The sequence below is a fragment of the Hypanus sabinus genome, chromosome 9, assembly GCF_030144855.1.
Source record: "Hypanus sabinus isolate sHypSab1 chromosome 9, sHypSab1.hap1, whole genome shotgun sequence".
In the NCBI taxonomy this organism is placed as follows: domain Eukaryota; kingdom Metazoa; phylum Chordata; class Chondrichthyes; order Myliobatiformes; family Dasyatidae; genus Hypanus; species Hypanus sabinus.
Genome location: NC_082714.1, coordinates 56,732,966 through 56,756,464, shown reverse-complemented (window position 1 = coordinate 56,756,464; position 23,499 = coordinate 56,732,966). Strand labels below are relative to the sequence as shown.

The window sequence follows — 23,499 nt, the reverse complement described above, 5'->3', positions numbered from 1 at the left end:
ATTTCTTTAGCCAGAATGGGGTGAATCTGTGCAATTCGTTGCCACAGATGACTGTGGAGGTCAAGTTCTTGGGTATATTTAAAGTGGAGGTTGAGAGGTTCTTCATTAGTCAGGATGTCAAAGGTTATGGGGAGAAGGCAGGAGAATCTGGTTGATGGAATGATAAGTCAGCCATGATGGGATGGTAGAGCAGACTCAATGGGCCAAATGTCCTAATTCTGCACCTATGTCTGAAAGCATAATGTGTGTACATTGTTTAATGCAAGAATACATACTCATAAGGAAAGCATTGTAGATGAAAAGACCTGTTTACATATTCTTCAGGTCATTTGTGCAAAAGAAGAGGTTCACATAATCCTTTACATTGGAACTTTAAAAATGTCATTATTCAGCTTATAAACAAGGCAAGTTCCCACAATGGTGCTCTGCCATTTTCAATCTACTCAAAACATGATTTACATTGAAAACCCCCATGTCAGAAGTTTAGCAAAAGCAGAGTGAACAACTGCAGAATATCAGACATATCTTCCACCTCCTCCAATGCTGCAGCTGTCCTCTTAGCTGAAACTAACCGCAGTCAACAACAGATGTCCCTCGAGCGAGAGAGGTCTCACAGAGTCCGATAATGCAGGGCATTTTCATGGGATCGGTTACATTGAGCCAACAGATGCCTATCACTTCCGTCAACAGTTGGGAAATAATCCCAGTTTTGCAATGGATAGTTGTCACTTGGAGCCATATGTGTCCAGACGGTAAAACTACTGAGGAAAACTAATAGTCTGTTGCTCACCTGCTCTGAACTACCAGACACAGAATATCTCTCTCAACAGTCTTGTGATGGGACTAATTCATTTAAACATCATGTACAACAAGGCTGTGGACAGAATTATTGACAAGTGAACTCCCAACCCTCTGAACATTTTGCCTGATTTCCTTCACCCCAACAGTCATCTAACATGATAAAATAGTCTAGGAATTGGTATCACATAATAGTGCCCTATATTTAATTTAATACACAATTACTGAAGGCAATCGGTAACTCCAAGATCACTTCATGAAATGATACACTTCCCCATCTGCTGACAGACTTACAATGGTCACGGGGATACGCAGTGATGTTATTTAGCAAGCACCTTTGTTGTAATTTTGCTACCCTGACCATGTGCTTCATGAACTCAGAGGGTTCCAAACTTAGTGCCTGTTTCAGTGTTTGTTAAAGAGCCTATCCCCACCTGGGCTGCTGCCGGAATGTCCAACAACTATTCTTCAAGTAACAACTTGATCCTTCAAGTATTCCTCCAGCACACCCTCAGGTCACCCCTCTGTAAAGGGCATCCATCTATGTTTCCTAGAGACCACTGCCCAACATGGTCTCTGCTCTGTTCCGTCAACACCAGAAGCCCAGGTTTTCCCTCCCTATCGCTCAGCCACCAGGGGCAAACTTTCCACAAAGCAGCCCGGTTTTGAAACTTCGGTCCATATAAAAACCCACACCACGGTAGGAAACCTGGGACAGACGTTTGCACTTCTCATGTGACTGGGGCATAGTGTGCATTTTATGCATGATTACATGCACAAGACCCCAGATTAATGATTCTATCATGCACAGTGCACAGGTTGAAGCATTGCTCTCATGGAAAACAGAGATCCTCTACTTAAAGCCCATGCTTTTATATAATGAATTTCAAACCAAAGATATTCCTTGATATTAGCTTGAATTATGTTTTGAGTTGCTACTTCCTATAATACACAAAGACAAAATGGACAGTTAAAAAGGTAGCATTTATATAGAGCCTTTCACATTCCTGTAGGGCACCCCAAATTACTTCGTTAAATATCGGCTATTTCTCTTTGTCCTTGGTCCTCTGATCTCATCAGGCTAACCGCTGCCAATATGTTGCTCCTTCTAAAAACTTCCTGTCTTCTGAAACCCTGAAAATCTTCTGAACTCCTTGTCTGTATGGTCCTCTCTCAAACAAAAGAAAATCTGCATTTCCTGGAAATCAAAGTGATACACACAAAATGCTGGAGGAACTCAGCAGGCCAGGCAGCATCTATTGAAAAGAGTAAACAATTGATGTTTCAGGCAGAGACCCTTCGTGATGAATATTACAGTATGTGTAACTATCTGGTCCTCTGCCTCCTCCATCAATGAGTTGCCTTTGGGCAAACTACAGCTACCCCAACAGAGTGGTAATGTTGATATGGGACTGGATGCCTGGTATTGGCTGCATTTGTAATATTTCCTTGGACAACCCCTACTTTTCCCTTTCTACACATTACCTAACCTTGTGCTAAGTTCTGGAAGGCTCTCTCTGTGCTCTCATTTAAGATGCTCTTTAAACCCTCACTTTGAACAAGCTTTTGATCACCTGTTCTAATATCTTGTAATAAGCCTCATTGTCACATTTAGCACAATTTATCTTCCTGCCACAAACACTGGGGCAATTAAAGGTGCTGTGCATTGCAAACTGCTGTTGTTACCATTGAAATTGCCTAAAATTTGTCCTCCTCGATGTTCAATTGGTTAACATCTGGATTTGATCTCTGCCAAAGGCCTTTTAATGGCAGCTCATTCAAAGGGCTAATCAGTCTGTGGAGCTGCTGCCAACCTGACATTGCTTTGCAATTATCTCATTCCATTCATTCCCCAGAGAGCAACACTGCAGGGGAGGGAGGGGGCTGGATTGTATCCATCAAGTTCTGTAAGCTCACACACCCTGTACACTCCTGCTAATGTCATTATGTTCAGAGAGAGATAAGCTCAGGCTCTGCTGTCAATTATCCTGTCCGAAAGGCTAAGCAAATGGTCCAGTGGAAGTTAATAAATTACTAGCATTTTATTATAAACTGGCAGTTATGCTTCTCAAATACACCTTCGGCTTATAAATTACAGGATCTACACAGGGGAACAGCGTGGGAAAGTGGGAGACAAGCCCCAGGCATAACTTTTTGCTTATGGATCTTAGTCATGTGTTTGAGCATTAAAAAAATAAGTCTATGACTGTTGCTTGTCTTATTTAAATAAGCCAATAAAAATAAACAGATAAGACTATAGGCAAGGGGTTGAAATCATGACCAGATTAAGAAATGTAGCTGAACTTTCTCACATGTAAAATAGGGTTGACATATCGCTAGCCCTTTTTGATTGTTAACGTCCTCTCAAAGTTCATACGTGGGTGGTACTTAAGAACACCAAAAGACAGCTATGTCATTGTGTATGTCACAAAGCCGTACCTTCATCACAGGGAGGCACCAGAGGAGATAAAAGGGGGAACAAAATGAAACCAGTACTGTGTTTATGAAAATGTTGTTCAATATTGATGTCAGAGAGGAAGAGCAGGCCTGAGGTTTACAGTGAGGCAGGGGGAGGGGGGGGAGGAGATAGAGCAAGCAAGAAAGAAGGAAAGAACAATGAGGTTGTTGCAAGTGAGTTTTTCATTGCATCTGTGCACACACGTACTTGTGATAATAAATTTGACTCAGCTCAATCTTTCAAAAATAAAGGGAAGAAAAGGAAGCGAGAAAGAGGAAAGGAAAAGAGAGACAGAAAAAGAGAAAGGAAGTGAAAGAGTGACTGAGAAAAGAGAGCAGATGGAGAAATTGAAAGAGAATTAAGTGAAAGAAAAAGTGCAAGAAAGAAAAAGGAAATGAACACCAGCAGAATATTCGCCAGTCAATCGGATGCTGCTCTGAGGAGGGCCTCTTGCTGCCCTGGGAATGCACATTCTCCATTGTTTCCAAATAAAAACAATAATGCCTGGATAGAAGGAGTGTACTCTAACCCAGGAACACACATAAATACAAAGTACATTTATTATTTAAGTATGTATACGGAATATAAGCTTGAGATTCATCCCCTTACAGGCAGTCACAAAACAACAGAACTCCTTTTAAAAATTGACTGTCGAACACCCAATGTGCAGGAGAAAAACAAACCGCATAAACCATAAAAGAAAGCAAGTAACAACTGGAACTGAAGTTCATGAAAGTGAGTCCACAGCCACGAAACCAGTCACAGCCGGTCCAGGAGCCTGTTGCAGCCCACAGCCTCAGTTCATCGCAGAGACGAGTCAGCCTCGTGGAACAGGGAGCTGAAAAGTAAAGCAGAGTGAGAGGTGACTCAGGCTGAATGGTTACAGAATTGCTCAAATACTGGCAAAAATATGTTTCAAACTTTGCAGTGATCTTGAGTTATCATCAAGCACAGAACCAAGCTCTTTTGCCCAGAGTCTGCCCTAACCAAAAAGTGCCCATTTATACCGATCCTACTGATTCCATTTTGTTCTCCTCATATTTCCATCAAGTCTCTCCAGATTCTATTGCTCACCTACAGGGCCAATTTACAGTGGTCAATTAATCAAAGTCAAGTAAATTTACTACCAAAGTACATCTATTCACTTTCTTGCAGGTATTTACAGGAAAATAAAGGAATACAACAGAATTTATGAAAAACTATGTATAAACAAGGCTGACAAACAACCAATGAGCAAAAGGAGACAAATCGTGCAAATAAAAGAATGAATAATACTGAGAACATGAGCTGCAGAGTCCTTGAAGGTGAGTCTCCATGTTGTGGAATCAGTTCAGGGTTGGTGCTTAGTGAAATTATCTACACTAGTTCAAGAGCCTGATGGTCATTGGGTAATAATTTCCTGAAGCAGATGGTAAGGAATCTAAGGTTCCTCCTGCCTGATGGTAATTTGCACTACTAACTTGCACATCCCTGGGATGTGAACAGCCCAAGGAAGCCCACGTGATCAATGCGGAATTTACAAACTCCACTCAGCTGAGGCCAGAGGTCAGTATTGAACCTGGGCCAAAGGAGCTGTGCAGCAACAGTTCTGCCAATTGTGCTACTGTGCTGGAAATGCAGAATTAATATTCTACAGATCTTCAGTGATGTTGTTCAGCGGTGAGGAAAGGAAAGAGAAGAAAAGCAGAAAGATACTGTTTAATATGTAACTGAAAGAGGCACAGATGACAAAATTAATGCAAACTTTATTTTATTTTTTTGTTTATTTGCTCAATCAGAACCAACGTCTCAGTTTTAACAAAATGGTAACTGCCGCCAGTCAAGTTAATAATTTGAAGTCTCAGTTAATTAATGATAAATTTCCAATACTATTGTTTCGCACAGAAAATTAATGTACCCTAGCAAATTACACGTACTCCCAAGCATTGTTTCCAGCATGCCAAAGTACAAACTTCTGCCTTTTTTAATGATAACTTGCCTTTCTATTGAGTGTTAATATCCATGAACTTTTTCACAAGAGCAGTAGCAAACAGTGTTGAGCCATGAAAGGATCTTAAAACAGGAAAGAGGGAAACATCAGAATTTGGAAGGTGACTGAAAATACAACTATCAAGTACAGATTGATTAAATTCAAGGGTATGCAAGATACACAAACGGTTTTAGGGTTACAGTAAGGAAGGTATTTGTAACCTGGGTGATAAAATTGATATGTCCTTGGACTGGGAACCAATGCTGAGTGGAAAGTGAACAAAACAGTGCAAAAGCTGGGACGCCTGGAACTGGTTCAGCACAAGTTTAAGCTGTGTGGAAGATGGAAACTCAGATGTGTATTTTGAGGCCTGGAGGTTTCCAACAGCGGAGAGACACAGCTGCAGTTGATCACTGCCACAGAGATAGTTGTTGTTGGCATTGGTGATGGAGAGAAGGTGTAGTTAATCACAGGATCAAAGGTCAAATATAGAACTAATGTAACAATTAAGCTGGCCCGTTTTCAGGTTTTATTATAGGACCAAATGCTTTTCCCAGTATTTCATTAGAGTGAATTTCTGCTCATCCAGTACTGGGAGCCATGTGAACAGCTGGACAAATCAGAGACTGCAATGGTTTGAGAGCAGGCATGATGAGTGCTTATATACCCATTTTCCTGGAACCTCCTCCTAGCAAAGCTAAAATGGAAACTCATTCGTACCACTGGAACCGAACTTCTGAGGTCGAGAGAGTGGAACCGCTATGGTGCAACAGCTTTTCCACTTATAAAACAGGTTTCCTGTCATTGTTGGATATGACCGTACACTTGTAAAGGATGACGTATGAGTTACAGCAGCAAGTTGTTTGGTTGTGACATGTTTATTCTGCATGTACTCCAGCAACAGCACGAGCTCCCCTGCTATTGGTTCTCAAATGGAGGAGCACCGACTGCCAGGCAACTCAGTATATCCATATTCCTGTAATATTCATTCTCACACTCGATAACACCGTTGTATCCATACCCTGTTAAACTACCAGCACGGCAGTCTGGCTGAGGCCACCCAGAATCACATTAACTACCTTACAGGGTTTGTGCCAGATTTCCTCACATTACAAACGCGTGACTTTTGTGGATCCATACACAACAATAAACACCCTTAAATAAAACAGTCTTGACAAAAGCTCTCTGCAGTAATCAGACATCATTATCACTGAAGAACACAGGCTGCCAGTTTTACTGCAGGCGGCCATTTAAGAGCTTTGGAAACAGACAAGCAATCACTTCTACTTATATCTGCGCAACGATTTAACTGTGTAGTAGCCACTAATACTTCAAACCCATTGAAATCACCCATGGAGCATGGAACATTCTGATTCTGTACAATTATTGCTAGGTAGACAAAGGTGGTAGATAGATGTTCATGTTAATTGGCCCTCATCAGCATCATTCATCGTGCAGGTACGGTTACCGTATTGGGCAATTTTGTTTATTTTCTTACTTATGGACTTGAACCATCCGTAAAACTGGAACTTGCTTGGAACACTACGGAGGCCTGTAGACCATTAAAATTGTAAGTTCTAGTATACACGTACTTGGTTATCTTTTTGCCTCACTGCTCTAAGGTGATGCATCACGAGATGCAGATGTAAGTTTGTTGGATCATGATGAATGGAAATCTGCAAATTCACCAAAACTGTTCCCTTCTTGCTTTTTTACTTATTTCCACATTACCTTGTGACTCATGTCAAGATATTAACCCTTTGCTTAAAAATAGCAGAAAATCTCTATGATGATACTTTAAGTGTTTTATTTGATCTGGTTATCAATTTTTTTTAAAGTTTAATCATTTTTATTTTTATTATTTAATTTATTTTAAGAGTTTTTTTAAAATACTTCTGAATGCAAGGCTCCCATCCAGGCATTCAAAGTATTTTGATTATCTTGACAGCCTGCAAAGCTGGTGGCACAGCACAGCATTTGTAGTTGAAGCATCTGAAGCAGGCTATCAGCTTTGTCAAATTGGTTGGAATAGCCTGCATCCAAAACTACTTGGAACTTGTCCTCAGTTGGGTGGAGTATTTTTAAGATCTGTCTTACAACTGAGATGGAGCACATCCAAGGAAACAAAAGCAGATTTCTTTCCAGAACCATAATTCTGCTTCTTCAGTCATCAAAATCCACATTCCAGGTTCTCTTCCAATCTCTTCTCTATCTCTCCAGTCATGAAACTATCATATAGGCATCCTATAAGACCTTTGTTTAAACTGTACATGGTCTTCTGGAATAAGCCTGTAGCTGAAGCCATCCCAAATTTTAGTTTGTTGTATTGGAAGAGTTCAAGGTGAGTGCTGGGACATACAAAGACGTAAATTCAGAGCAGGAGCTGACCAACAAGGCCCTCAAGCCTGCTTTACCATTCTATAAAATCACCATCGATCTGACTGTAACCTCAGCTCCATATTATTATCTGCCCATAGTAACCTTTCATGCAAATTCTCGGCTTAAAGATGCTGAGAGATTTTCCTACCAATCTGAAGTATTCCAAACACTCACATCCTTCTGTGAGATAAAAGATTCCTTTTGGCTGTTTTAAATGGGTGAACCCTTTTTAAACATTGATCCCCTCTAGATTGTCTTACAAGAGGAAATCAAGTTTCAATCAAGTCCTCTCATATTCTTCTAAACTTCAGTAAATACAAGTCTAGCCTGAGTCACTTCTCACAATGAGGCAATTTGTCCAAGTATTAGACTAATGAAACTCTTCCCTTCAATTAATGTACATTCTTCTTTAAATATGAAGACTAATGATGCACTTCTGATGTGATTTCATCAATATCCCATCTAACCAAAAATTACCTCCCTGACATTATGTTCAAATCCAATAACTTTCCTATTTATTTTCTGCACCTGCGAGTATGAGCCACGCATTTGTTTTCTCTCTGCATTGTATTCTTGGCTGCACTTTTATTATGCTTATTGTGGTAACTAGTCACATGAGTGGGGACATGATAAAAGCAAAGGGAATAAGTTAAGTATTTGTGCTTTGTTCTGGGCATTTGGGAGCTGGAGACTGACAGACGTCATATCTTTTGTTGACCGTTTAAGTTCACTTAGTTACACTTAATTACATTTTAGTTTCAAAAATATTTGTTTTGCTAGTTGCTGATAAAGGATCAAATATGGCTCTTTGACTTTAGGAACATTGTTTTTGGAGTGACTGGAGGGCACATCATACAATGATATCAATCCATGGGGGTCACCAGCAGCAGCAATTGATTTGTTAGAATTGGCCACTACACTGCATAGTAGCCTTTTGTGAATCATGTACGAGGACACCCAGATCCCTCTACGTCTCTGAGCTCTGTACTTACAGACTATCCTTTTTTACATTTCTTTCTGACGGACTGGATTACTGCATATTCCCACAATATATTCCTTTTGCCAGATTTATCTTGCCCTGTTACAACCTCATGTTCGCTATCATTTTGCTTTCCTACCCATGTTCATGTAGCAACCTAGGTGTTTTTGTCTATGAAGGAATGGGAAAAATCTAAAGTCAATTTTGACTCAAAAACTCCTGCAAGTAGGGATTTATTATAGGGAAAAGTACTCTAGATTTTAACTTCTGGCAGTTGTTCAGGGTTGACAGATAGATTGTCTTATGATCAGTTCCAGAGTAAATGCTCAAGAGATTTTTGAAAACAGATCTTTATGTTATAATTACTGTTGATTTATTTCCTTCATTTGTCATCAGACTGATTGGGAAAACAGTTTGTGACAACAGAAAACATGCTGGAAACAATCTTAACAACCAGATTGTCTCCAACCACTAAATGCATCATTATCATGTCAATACCTCAGAAAATATCTTGTTTATATAAAACAGAATGGTTTCCATACGTCCATGTCTGAATCTGGCAGCGGTCGATACTTCTAAACTGATCAAGAAGAATAAGTGGATGTAAAAACCAATAGCTGTTTCACACTAATATAGAGGAAGTGAAGAAAATACACTGCTGGGAACACAAATACAAATGTAACTGCTAGGTTACTTCTACCAATAAACACAGAATGCATTCAGTTTATCTTGTGAAAGAGGTATTTAAGGTTAGAGAAGGGTTTTTATATGGTGAATCTATTGCAGTGTTCAGTGCCTGCCAGCAAGACCAGAAACAGTGTTCATAAATATAAGGCCATCTAACAGTAAACTCAGGAGATGCTCCATCCAGTGCTATTAGAATGTGGAACTTGTTGTCAAGGGAGTACTTAGGGAAAACAGCATGAATGATCCATCAGAGATGGAATCCAAGCTCATGTGAGTGACAAACTGAAGTCATCAAAATGATGTTCAGGTTATAGAGAAATTGAATATGCCACAAACTCAGTACAGAATATTGAGATCCTGTTTAGATGAGGGGCAATAATCTATTGTGTGGTGGATCACAGAAGCAGCCTGGCCATGTGGTAAGGAGAGGAGATTTCCTGAACATTCCAATAAATATTTTATTGACGTATCCCCCGTTTGACTCCTCTCCCAACCTCACTTTTGTGAGAATCTCAAGAGGACTAATATCCTTCCTGGAAGGTCAGCCTAGCCAATGGAGTCCGATTCACAGCTGTGGCTGGGAATGGTGAAGCCATCGGCCCAGAGCAATGGCTTGTGGGTCAAGCAAGGAGAGTTTGTATTGTCAGGACAACATGAGATTCAGAAATTGTGTGCTGAATCTGGTACCAACAAATGGGGACTGACGTCTTAAGCTGTTGGGGTAATTTCTGACTGGGCTTCAAGTTTCCAGATGGACAGCAGAAGAATGCAAAAAGTTTTTTTTTAAATGAAAATGGAGCTGAATTGGGCTGTGCCCAGTACGTCAAGTAACTTTGCAATTTGCCTATTGCCACAATAGGTCAACAGCAGATGCAATCTCAATGGGTCTTTACACGGCTTTAGACCACCTGGAAAACACAAACAACTACGTCAGAATGCTGTTCATCAACTATAGCTCAGCATTTAATACCATCATTCCCACAACTCTGAACCTGGGCCTCTGTACCTCACTCTGCAATTAGATCCTCGACCTCCTAACCGGAAGACCACAGTCTGAGCAGATTGGTGATAACATATCCTCCTCACTGGCGATCAATACTGGCACACCTCAGGGGTGTGTGTGCTTAGCCCACTGCTCTACTTTCTATATACTCATGACTGTATGGCTAGGTACAGCTCAAATACCATCTATAAATTTGCTCATGATACAACCATTGTTGGTAGAATCTCAGATGGAGACGAGAGGGTGTACAGGAGTGAGATATGCCAACTAGTGGAGTGAGGTCACAGCAACAACCTGGCACTCAACATCAGGAAGACGAAAGAGCTGATTGTGGACTTCAGGAAGGGTGAGACAAAAGAACACATACCAATCCTCATAGAGGGATTAGAAATGGAGAAAGTGAGCAGTTTCAAGTTCCTGGGTGTCAAGATCTCTGAGGATCTAACCTGGTCCCAACATATATATGCATTTATAAAGAAGGCAAGACAGCATTACTTCAATAGGAATTTGAAGAGATTTGGTATGTCAACAAATACACTCAAAAGCATCTGTAGATGTACCATGGAGAACATTCCGACAGGCTACTTCACTGTCTGGTATGGGGGGTGGGAGAGGAGCTACTGCACAAGACTGAAAAAAGCTGCAGAGGGCTGTAAATTTAGTCAGCTCCATCTTGAGTACAAGCCTACAAAGTACCCAGGACATTTTCAGGGAGCAGTGTCTCAGAAAGGCTGCATCCATTATTAAGGACCTCCAGCACCCAGGGAATGCCCTCTTCTCACTGTTACCATCAGGTAGGAGGTAAAGAAGCCTGAAGGCACACACTCAGCAATTCAGGAACAATTTCTTCCCCTCTGCCATCCGATTCCTAAATGGACAATGAACCCTTGGATACTATCTCACTTTTATATATTATTCCTGATTTTTTGCACATTTTTAATCTATTCAATATACATATACTGTAATTGATATGCTTTTTTAAAAAATTCTATATGATGTATTGCATTGAACTGCTGCTGCTAAGTTAACACATTTCACGACACATGCCGGTGATATAAACCTGATTCTTATTCTGAATAAGCAGTAAGCAGGAAACTGGTGACAAAACCTTTTGATAAACAGATACTGGCACTAATAAATTCAAATGAATAAATTTACAACCACATATGTTAGTTTCAGTTAATTCACCAAATCTTCAATCTTCTGCTCTTTATTTGCTACTTCTTCATTTATAGAAACAGCAAGAATGCACCCTGAGAAAAGACATGTGCTCATAATTGGATTAGGTATTTGGAGATGAAGATCTTGCAGGTAAAGTTACAGAGGTGGAGGGACTAATGAAGTAGCTCTTACAAAGACTGGCACAGGTACACCAGTTGCCATCTCTGGTGTGCACTCTTTGATCTATCTGCCGGAACCAACATTCATCCAAAGATGCTGGGATTAGAGATACTAGAGAGCAGAGCAATTGAGGCAGGGAGGGGAAGAAAGAAGAGGGAAGGCTGGAAGAAGGAGGTAAGGGAGGTGCAGAGAGGGGAATGGAGTGGAAGAGTCAGATTCAAGGGGCGGGGTGAGGAAGAAGGGAAGAGATGAGGAAAAGGGGAAGGGTGGGGTGAGGGTTCTGAGGGGGAATTTAGTGATGAGAACACCAGCATTGTAAAGGTTTCTTAGACTACATGGATAGCAATATAGGCCTTAAATGGGCAATGGGAATCTCGGGCAGCGTGGAGTAGCTGGGCTTAAGAATCTGCTTCTCTGGTGTCTGATTCTATGATTCATAACTCATACTCAAGTGTGAGCCCAACATGATAGCCTGTTTCTCCTGATTCAGACAATGGGGTTGAGAACTGAAGGGTGGGAGCAGGGAAGTTTCATGGGGTTAGGCAACCAGTCACATGGGATTTCCCTAGTAACGCTGCAAAGGCTGCAAAACTGTGGTCTCATGGAATGTCTAAATGAATACAAAAGGTTTAATCCTGTGGCTGGATCCAAAGTTGGGATGGGAAGAGCAAACAGGAATGAACACTTCAAAGATTCAAAGTACATTTATTATAAAATGTTTGCAGTGTACAACCCTGAGATTCATCTTCCCGACGGACAACAAAGAAACCATGGAATCCATTCAAAGAGAAACATCCAATTCTACACACACACTCACACACACACACACACACACACACACACACACACAAAACAAATCACAACAAAAAGAAATGAGCAAAAAAGCACAAATTGAGCATATTCAGCTCTGCTCAGTGTTCATTATCTGCAGGTCGCCCCTATTCAAAATCACCCAAAATAGCAACAAAAAAGGGAGCAATCAGAAACTCATCGTAACATGGACTAGTGTCCACAAACCGCATCGATTAAACCTTACCCAAGACCCAGGGCTCTGGCATCATCCTCCACTCAAGAGTCAGAATTTTTCTTATTTGTTTTTGGGATCTGTGCATCACTTGTGAGGCCAGCATTTATTGCTCATCACTGATTGCCTTAAGAAGTTAGTGGTAAGTCACCTTCTCAAACATCCACAGTCCTTCTGGTGAAGGTGTTCCGATACTCCAGATGGTGGGAGAGTTGCAGGATTAAAGAAAAGGCAACACACACAAAATGCTGGTAGAACACAACACCTATGGAAGTGAATCAACAGTCGACGTTTCAGGCTAAGACCCTTCATCAGGGCTGGAAAGGAAAGGGGAAGATGCCAGAATAAGAAAATGGGGAGAAGGGGAATGAGGGCAAGCTAGAAAGTCAGGTGGGTGGGGGAAGACAAGGGTAAACCAATATATTTCCAAGGGTACAGCCATTCCCATGTACTTGCTGCCCTTGTCTTATGCGACAGTGAGGCTGCAGGTCTAAGAGGTGCTGCTGGAATGGCCTGAGTGAGTAAACATGCTGAACTTTGTAAACAGTGCACACTGCGACCTTGGTGCTCTGATTGGTGAAAGGGGGAAATGAACCCTTGAATGTTTAGGATGGTAGATGTGTGCCAATCAAACAAACTGCTCGTCAAAGATAGCATACAGCTTCTTCACAGCTGTTGCAACTGCAGTCATCCAGGTATAGGTTCACCTCACTCCTACCAAGGGCCTTGTAGATGGCGGAGAGGATTTGGGTGGCATGAGGAGAGTCACATAACATGTGATACCAAATCTCTGGCTTGCTCTTGTAGTCACGGTATCCTCACAGTTGACAAAGGAGGGCCTGGTCAATGGTAATCCTCAGAATTTCGGTGGCATGGTACTCGGAATTGTTAACGTTATGGGTAGGTGGTTAGACTCTCTTGCTGGAGATGTCATGACACTTTTGTGTATCCAGTGTAAAGTGTAAGGACGACTGGAAAAGAGAGGTGGTCCAGGAATCAAAGTGGATTGATGACAAGCCACAGCTAAATTGACACCTCTTAAGTAGGTTTGAGGAATGAAGGGGTTAGAGCTGGTAGAGTTTAGCAAAGATATGCTGATAATATCTGCATAACATTTCTATTTGTAAATTATTTGCATTTGTAATAACTAGATTACAGAACATCAAACAAGAGCTAACCTTCTATGTTACTCATTAGGTAATGTGTAGCCAAGGTGCATATTTTTGTACACACTGTCCTTGGTCCTTAAACACAGAAGAGATAAGCCCCTATCAACAAATACGTTCTTGAAAGCAGGACAGGTCGTTTTAATTGTTCACACTTTAGTGTAAAACAAGATTCCATGTGTTGTTTTATTTCTCTCTTGTTCGTGCTAAGTTACTTTCATACTGTACACCAGTTTTGAATCTGAAGGAAGTAGGATTTTGAGGGCTTTAGTGAAAAAGACCAAGTATGCAAGGGTGAAAAGAGAGCCTCTGTGGAAAACCTCTGCTTCTGCACTAATTTCTTAGAAGTAGAATATCTAAGCAAGCTGTGACGTGCCCACGAAAAGACAAGAGACTGGAATGTGGCGCAACTAACAACCTGCTGGAGCAGCATCTGTGGGGGAAAGAAACTGCCAATGCGTCAGGTTGAAATCCTGCATCAGGACCTAGAGCAGAGAGAAGAGAGGGGAGGGCAAAATACTTATCGAGTTTGTCCATCATTTCTTTGTACCCCATTACTTTAAGATTAGATTAAGAGAAGAGTAGCTTTATTTGTTACATTGATATTGAAACATCAAAACATACAGTGAAACGTGTCATTTGCATCAAAGAACATGTTGTGCTGGGGGCAGCCTGCAAGTGTTGCCATGCTTCCAGCACCAACAAAGCAGATCCACAACTTACTAACCCTAACTCATACGTCTTTGGAGTGCAGGTGAAAGCCTGGAGTGTCCAGAGGGAACCCACACAAGCACAGGGAAAATATGCATTCTCCTTACAGACAGTGGTAGGAATTGAACCCCAGTATTCCGATCGCTGGCATGTGAAGTGTTACATGCTGCTCCTGCCTCTCCAATGTAATTTTCCAGTCATCCAATGTACAGTCTTGCCTCTCTTTTATGCCTTATATATCTGAAAACAAAATTGGTGTCCTCTTTTATATTATTGGCTAGCTTATCTTCATATCTCATCCTTCCTCTCCTGATTGCTTTTTAGATGTCTTCTGTTGGTTTATATGCTTCCCACCAATTTTTGCTGTATTGTATGTTCTCTCTTTTGTTTGTATGCTGTCTTTGACTTCCCTTGTCAGGCACAGTTATCTATTCCTCCCTTTAGATCCACTCCTGTGTCTTCTGAATTACTCCCAGAACTGCAGACATTGCTGCTCTAGCGTCATCCCTTCTAATGTCCCCTTCCAGCTCCTCTCTTGTGCTTCATTAGTTGCTTTGACTCAGTAATTCATCAGTGTTGCCTGATCTGAGATATTCCTTTAGTTCCACTCACCCCCACCACCTTCCCATCTCCACCCCCCACTATTTTCCCTTCTAACTTGTTTGTCTCTTTCAAAGGGACGTGAACCTGAAGAGTTAACTGTTTCTTTTATTCCCCACAGAGGCACAAGTGGCTGCATGAACTGCTGAGTGTTTCTAGAGCAAACTGTGCATTTTCAGTTTGCATAAGAGATCTAGAGTTGATACAGAGATGATAAATAACGTTTAATGAGAACACAGAACAGTACAGCACAGTACCAGCCATTCATCCCATGATGTTGTGCCCATCTTTTAACCTGCTCCAAGATCATTCTAACAACTTTTTTCCACATGAAGTTTCAGGTATAGTTAATATATTAAAGAAGTTGAATTAAACTCCCCTACTTGGAGTAAGACCATAAGACATAGGAGCAGAATTAGGCCATCCAGCCCACCGAGTATGCTCCGCCATTCCATCATGTCGAATTCCAGATCCCAGTATTGATTGAAATTCTGGTTGCCACATTACTGGAAAGATGTGGAGGCTTTGGAAAGAATGTGGAAGAGTTTTACCAGAAGGCTGCTAGGATTAGAAGGTATGACTATTGAAGAGGTTGAACAAACACAGATTGTTTTCTCTGGATTGTTGAAGGCTGAGAGGAGACCTGATTATGACCCTTCCGTTAGGAGAGGCATAGATGGTGTAGAAAGTCAGAATCTTTTTCCCAGTGTAGAAATGTCAACATCTCGAGGAAGATGAGGGGGAAGTTTAAAGGAGATTCCTGGGGTGCTGCTACTTAGTGCAGAGGTTGAAGAGAGTTGGACTACGCACATCAATTCTCACAACGTTCTATAGGTGCGCAGTGGAGAGCATCCTCACATGCTGCATCACTGGTTGGCATGGGGAACAGAGCGGCTCTACAATGGGTGGTCAAAGCTGTCCAAAGCATCACCAACCATCAAGGACATGTGTACAGAAAGGTGCTGGAAAAAGGACAGCAATATCATGAGAGATCCCACCCACCCCACTCATGGACTGCTTGCCCTAATCCCATCAGGGAGAAGGTTACATGGCATCCAGGCCAGGACCACCAGGCTTAAAAACAGTTACTTTCCCCAAGCAGTAAGGCCAATCAACGTCCCCACCCTCCCACCCACACACCCCATCACTGTTACTTTATCATTTCCCATCACAATCACCTTATGTACAAACACTCCTGTATCCAGCATCAAGTTATGTACAAGTAATCAATCTATGTATATAAGCTATCATATGTATAGTTACTGTTCTTTAATTGTGTTCTTTCTCTTAGTGTGTTTTTATATGCCGCATTGGATCTAAAATAATTATTTTGCTCTCCTTTGCAGTTGTGTAATAGAAATTGCTTTAAACAATCTTGAACCTAATTTTTTTTTCCACATAGAGCAGTAGGTGAGGAAATGGACTGCCAGTTTTAGACTTGGAAGCAGATACAATACTGATATTTAAGAGACATGTCAATAGAAAATCACTACCCACCCCCAGCAGCAGTGGTGAAAAGCTTTCCAAAATGCTCCCTTAGGTGCACTGATGTACAACATGATCTTGGGGTGCAAATCTACAGCTCTCTGAAAATGGCAACACTGAGAGATTGGGTGTAAAGGAAGTGTATGGCATGCTTACATTCATCGGTCAGGTTATTGAGTATACGTTAGAAAACAGTGTTGCACTTGGAGCACTGTGCCCAGTTTTGGTCACCACATCACAGGAAGCCGATGGAGAGTTTGGAGAGGATGCAGAAGAGGCTTATCAGGATATTGCCCTGATTGGGAGTATTAGTAAGAAGAAGAGGATGGACAAACTTGGATTGTTTTCTCTGAAGCACTGAAGATGGAGGGGTGACCTGATCAATGTATTTAAATAATGGAGAAACATATTTTGGGTAGATAGACTGACTTACTTCTGGTAAGATGGTGGCACGTTCGGTCGCAGCGGCTATCGTCGTATTTAAAGGCACTATTGTCATATTTAAACATACTTTTAATGATTGCAAGATCCTGTTCTACATTAAGAACTTAAAGTGCTGCAGGTCTACACCATCAGTGAGTTGCTCGCTGACGGAGAAAATGAAGGAGCTCCCAACATGCTGCTGGCTGAGTCAAAGGAGGCTTACAGTCTACCAGTGAGTGACCATCTTGGTTGCTATTCATGTGACCACAAGACCCTTTGGACATCGTTAATGTGACATGTCACAAGTCTGATTCACTGATTTGTTGGCAGTGAGCAGGGGCAGATGGCAGGGGAGCTGTGTGGCTTGGGTCACAGCAAGGACTTGACCTCAAGCCATAGTATCACCTGTTTACAATTTTACAGCTATAGGGAGAGAGGTGTTGGAGCTGGTGTGCTCCACTGGAGGGTGGTATCCAGGCTGGCATCACTGCTGCCCCTCCCCCCCAGTATCCACTTGGCAGAAGACATTGTGGACGACTGAAAATTTGAATGGACCCAGGTCTATATCCTATATGTGCCTGCTATATAGGACTGAGCCTCAAGCCGGTGTTGCCTGTTTACAGCCGTCAGGGGAGAGGCGTCAGAGCTGGCGTGCTCCACCAGGTGCGGCGTGGCGCAGCATCTGAGCTGGAGTTGGGGTTGCCATCCCCACCCCCCACCCCCAGAGTTCACTCGGCAGAAGACAAGCTCTATTGTGGTCGACTGAGGATTTCGATGGAGTGTGTGAGTATGCATGAGAGTGTGTGTGAGAGTTGTGTGAGTGTGTGTGTGTGGGTGTGTGAGTGAGAGTTGAGTGTAAGTATGTGTGTGAGAGCGTGTGTGAGTGAGTGAATGAGTGTGTGTGTGTGCGTGTGTGAGAGTGTGTGTGTGTGAGTGTGTGTGAGTGAGTGTGTATATGTGTGTGTGTGAGTGTTGCAGCATTCAGGCTGGAGTTGGTGCTTCCCACCCCCCACCCAGCCACCACCATACATTTTTGCTCAGCAGAGGACAAACTATTGTGGTCATCTCCAGATTTCTGCGGGGTTGGATGGCTTGAGTTCAGACTTTTTTATAGCATGGCTGTATCTTTCTATCTTATATATGCTATATATGCATTGAGACTGGTGGTATTGTGTTTTACACCCTGGCCCCACAGTAACGCTGTCTCATTTGGCTGTCTTATTCACAAGTACTCATGTATGGTTGAATGACAATTAAACTTGAATTGAATAGTCAGAGCCTTTCTCCCATGGGAGAAATGTCAAATATTAGAGGACATGCACTTAAGGTGAGGGGAGAAACTTTAAAGGTGATGCATGAGGCATGTTTTTTGACATAGAGTGTTAGGTGCATGGAATATGAAGTGTTGGAAGCAGGTACATCCCATCATAGAACATGAAACATAGACGGACTCTTGAATAGGTAAGGCACGGAGGGATATGGACCATGCACAGGTCAGCACAGACATTGTGGGCTGAAGGGTCTGTTCTTATGCTATACAGTTCTATGTTCTAAGAGGAAATTAGACATCAATCCCGTGGATGTGATCTAAATAATTTTAAGTTCAGGGCTTGTGGTTTCACCTGTACAAGTGATGGTTTAATGAACTATTCAGCCCAGTTGGTGCACTGCCACACTATAAAAGAGAGACTCATCACTGGAACTGCTCCTCTGGCTCCCACAGGTTGGTAGGAGAAGTACCAGTTACACCTAGACCGGTCCAGTGCAGAATTAAAAGTAAAGAGGGCCTCCCATTAGCCCCAAACCGCCATCAAAAGGGTCTCAGAGCAGAATATGAGAACACTCACTGCAGTTGCTCTATGTGCAAGTGAGGAAGCAGTCCCTGTTCACATTCCCTGTTAACCTCCTCTGTTCCATAGGAAATAGATTCAGCCTCTCTTGTCCTTTCTCACACCTGAAACTCTCCTTCCTAGGCAACATCCTGCTGAGTCTCCTCTGCACTTTCTCCAGTGCCATCAGTGTGGTGATCGGAACTGTGCACTGTATTCCAACTGAGGTTTGACCATTGTCTTATAAAATTGTACAACCTCCTTGCTCTTGCATTCAGTACACCAGCTAATGGAGGCCAGTATCAATATTGACTTCTGTAATATGTAATCTATTTGCATTCACCTTCAAAGATCTTTGGATTTATACACCAAATTCCCTTTGTTCCTTAATATCCCTTATAATTCATGATGTATGTCTTATTCTTATTAGCACTCCCAAAATTTTCATTACAATTATCTATTTAGCTACCTTACTTTATCACCTTGTATTTTCCTTCATATACACTGGAACCCTCCTCTCAACTATTTGGTTCACAATTTTTTCTTCAGTTTTAGTTGACCTGGAAACTGGTCACAATTCAATTAAAGTGAGGCTAATTCTAACAGTCCTACAAATGTGATGATCAAGACCAGGGCTGTTTTGTTTTGGTCCATATTGGGATGAATGGTCAAGATTCCTATCTATAACATTCTTCACTGAATAATTGATAATTGGTTAATTAATGATTTTATATATATATATATATATATATATATATATATATACACATATACACACACACCGAGACACAGTGAAAAACTTTATTTTGCATGCCATCCATACACATGCTTTCACAACAGAAGTGCAGTGAAGTAGACAATAAGGTGCAAGGGCAAGGGCCAGGACAAAGTAAGCTGTGGGGTCAGGAGTTCATCTTTACTATTCAAGAGGTCCATTTAATAGCCCTACAACAGCAGGATAGAAGCTGTCCTTAAACCTGGTGGTGCGCTTTCTCAACCTTTTGTATCTTCTGACTGATAGAAAGGAGAAGAAGAGAGAATGTCCAGGGTGGGAGGAGACTTTATGTTAGCTACTTTTCTGAGGCAGTGAGAAATGTAGACAGAGTCCATGAAGGGGGAGGCTTTTTTTTTATTGTGAAAGACTGAGCTGTCTCCACAACTCTGAAAATCCTTACAGTCTTGGGCAGAACGGTTCATGTGATGCATCCATACATCTACAAAAATTGGTGAAAGTAATCAGAATCATGCCAAATCTCTTCAGCCTTACAAGGAAGTAGAATGACTGGTAAGCTTTCATGGCCAGGGTGTCTATGACATTGGACCAGGACTAGCTATTGGTGATGTTTACACCTATGAACAATCTATCTCTCTTCACAGAGCATTTGGACCTTTCAAGTGCCTGACTGGGAGAATAGGAACTTAGTGGGTCTTGAATCCACAACCCTCTGATTCTTAGGCTGTTCTATGGCCAACTATCATCAACACAGGAGAAATAAGTTTCCTTTTTAATTTTCATATAACTTTTCTATCTACTGTTCGCAAAATATCAGAAACGAGGAAGGAAAAGAGATTGATTGACAGCCAAGAATAATCCAAAAGGAAAATGAATAACTAAATAGCAACTGGGTGGACAGTGAAGTTGTTCAACCGATACTACATGGAGATAGGTCCTTAGAAAACATCCCACCAGAATTAGCATCTCTAACCTACACTCCAGTCCTCTACATCCTATTTTCTTTTACATCAAACAGAATTGGCATATTTTCAAAAGTCCCTCCTCCAATGGAAACAGTTCTCCATGGTGGTGAGGACACATCTGAACAGGAGGCAGACTAAGTTGGTGGGAGTAGGGGAGAATGAAATGATGAGGCTGATGGTGGAGGAAAGGAGTGGGTATGGATTTTGTTGAGGAACACAATAATAGTCAGATACAGTAGATTCCCTTTCTCTGAAGATCACTATTATTATAAGGGGAAATCATTCAGCAAGTGGTGGAATGGCCTACATGTATATCTTGAGGAAATATGGAAACTAGAATTTTTGGACTGAGGAAAGACAGTAACAGTGATGTTCACCAACCATCAGCTGCTGGGATAACTGTTTTCATTGAATTTTAGGTGGACAGGACTAACAGCACACAACTTGGAAATGTAGTGAACAGTGAGGGAGACAATGACAGATTTCACAAGAATATGGATAGGGTAGTGGAATACAAAAACACAGAACACAAGCTGAGGCAACAGTATATATTACCAAAGAGAGAGGGTAGGAACTGAGACTTGATGGCATAGATGTATTTATGTTAAAAGGTGATTAGGCATGTTAAGAAAATGGTTAAATTACCACAGTAGTTCCTGAGCTTCATAAGTCCTGGGCACCTTGGTCAGCACAGATGAGTTGAGCCAAAGGACCTGTTTTTGTGCTGTACTAAATTATGATTCCATCATCCTAATAGTGAACAGAGCACAAGAGTTGCTACAACTGAGATACTGAGTCCATTTCTGGGTATTGCAGACTGTGAAAGCCTTGGAGAGGAGGTAGAAAAGATTTAGTAGAATAGTTCTGGGGAAGAGGGATTCATGTCACAGGGAAAAGATGCTGGGATTACTCTCCTTGAGGCAGAGACTAAATAGTGAGGGAGTTCAGACAATAGACGGGGAAAAAGTGCCTCCATTAGTTTGAGGGCCATGTAAAATCAGAAGATCCAAAGGCAAAATGTGGAAATGCTTGCATCCAGAATGCTTTGCCTTACAACGTGGAGGAGTCAACATTAAATAGATTAGCACTTGAAAGAAAAAGAATTATAGGGGTGGAGCTGGATGTATTATGCTTTTGGAGATCCAACACTGATTCAAAGGCCCAAATCTCACAAGCCTGAGCTGATGTTATTCCCTGAATCTATTAAAATCTGTCTGATCCTACAAGCGTCAGAACTGCCCACTGCTGTCACATTAATAGTTTCACCTTTACTAATACATGGAACATGATCATTTTACTAAAAAGTCATATCATACCTGAGTTCTGAAGAATTTAGATCAGGAATACCTTTGTAGGAAGGACTCCAATATCCAAAGGTTGAAATAAAAATGTCTTATTTTTCCCTCCTCAAAGGGCTGATGCTCCAGTGCAGTACTGAGAGAGTGCAAAGCTGTAGGAAGAACAGGAATCCCCTAGGTTCCCCTGGAACTTGGTAAGCATCATATTCTTGGATTTCCTGGAATAGATAGGAGTAACTTCAGTTTTTCTCCGAGTCTGTTGACATCAAAGTATTGAAACTGCAAATTGCTTTGACCAGTTGGTCTATTATATTTTCCAGTAATATCTCATGTTCTGCAGAATTCACATCTGAGGTACTGAATAACTAAAGGCAGACTAATCACCAGAATATGATGTTTTACACACAAGCATTTTAAAGGAGCTGCCTGCACAGACATTGTGAGTCTTGTCGAAGAAGAAGACAGAATGCAGAGAGCAATAGGCCAGTTAAATTAACATCTGTTGTCAGAAATATACTAGAATCAATAGTAAAAGAGGCAATAACTCATCATTTAGGAAAGAAAAAGCTTAGCAAACCTAGTTAACATGGTTTATTGAAAATTAAATCACGTTTGACAATTTTTCTCAATTTCTTTGAGAATGAGGGAGTGTTATTAATGAACCTGTAGCTGAAGTGTATGTAGATTTTATTGTGAAAGGGTAGCAGTTAAGAAAACGTAAGTTTTATTACAATTGTACAGGGCATTGGTGTGGCTATATTTGGAAAAAATGTACATATATTTGATTCCCTTGCCTAAAGGAAGGGATATAGTCCAAAGGGTGTTCAACTCAATGACCTTTGTCTCATCAGGGAGAGCGAGGAGGTGATAGAAAGGAGTTACAGGCAGGTGGTCACACCGGGGCCACAGGAGACAGACAAGTCGGTCACAGTCAGGAGGGGGAAGGGGAAGAGTCAGGTACTAGGGAGTACCCCTGTGGCTGTACCCCTTGACAATAAGAACTCCTGTTTGAGTACTGTTGGGGGGTGGGCAGCCTAACTGGGGAAAGCAACAGTGGCCGTGCCTCTAGCACAGAGCCTGGCCCTGTAGCTCAGAAGGGTAGGGAAAGGAAGAGGAAGGCAGTAGTGATAGGGGAGTCTATGGTTAGGGGGTCAGACAGGCAACTCTATGGACGCAGGAAAGAAACTCGGATGGTAGTTTGCCTTGCAAGGTGCCAGGGTCTGGGATGTTTCAGATTGTGAAAAAGATATCCTGCAGCGGGAGGGAGAACAGTCAGAGGTCGTGGTATATATTAGTACCAATGACATAGGTAGGAAAAGGGAAGAGGTCCTGAAAAAAGACTACAGGGAGTTAGGAAGTTGAGAAACAGGACCGCAAAGTTAGTCACCTCACAATTACTGCCTGTGCCACACGACGGTGAGAATAGGAATAGGACAAGATGGAGGATAAATGCATGGCTGAGGGATTGGAGCAGAGGGCAGCAATTTCAGATTTCTGGATCATTGGGACTTCTTTTGAGGCAGGTGTGACCTGTACAAAAAGGACAGGTTGCACTTGAATCCCAGGGGGACCAATATCCTGGCAGGGAGGTTTGCTAAGGCTACTGGGGAGAGTTTAAACTAGAATTGTTGTGGGGTGCGAACCGAACTAA

General features: G+C 41.7%; 1 long non-coding RNA gene across 2 annotated transcripts in view; it reads right to left on the bottom strand.

Annotated features, from left to right (window-relative positions):
- Positions 1 to 3,792: 3,792 nt before the first annotated feature.
- LOC132399428 (uncharacterized) overlaps positions 3,793 to 23,499 on the bottom strand; it is a 58,226-nt gene continuing 38,519 nt past the window's right edge. For both annotated transcript variants that reach the window (XR_009513994.1, XR_009513993.1), the window contains exons 2-3: positions 21,867 to 22,066; positions 3,793 to 4,094 (exon numbers count right to left, since the gene is read on the bottom strand). This is a non-coding gene — a long non-coding RNA (uncharacterized LOC132399428). The remainder of the gene's footprint in view (positions 4,095 to 21,866; positions 22,067 to 23,499) is intronic.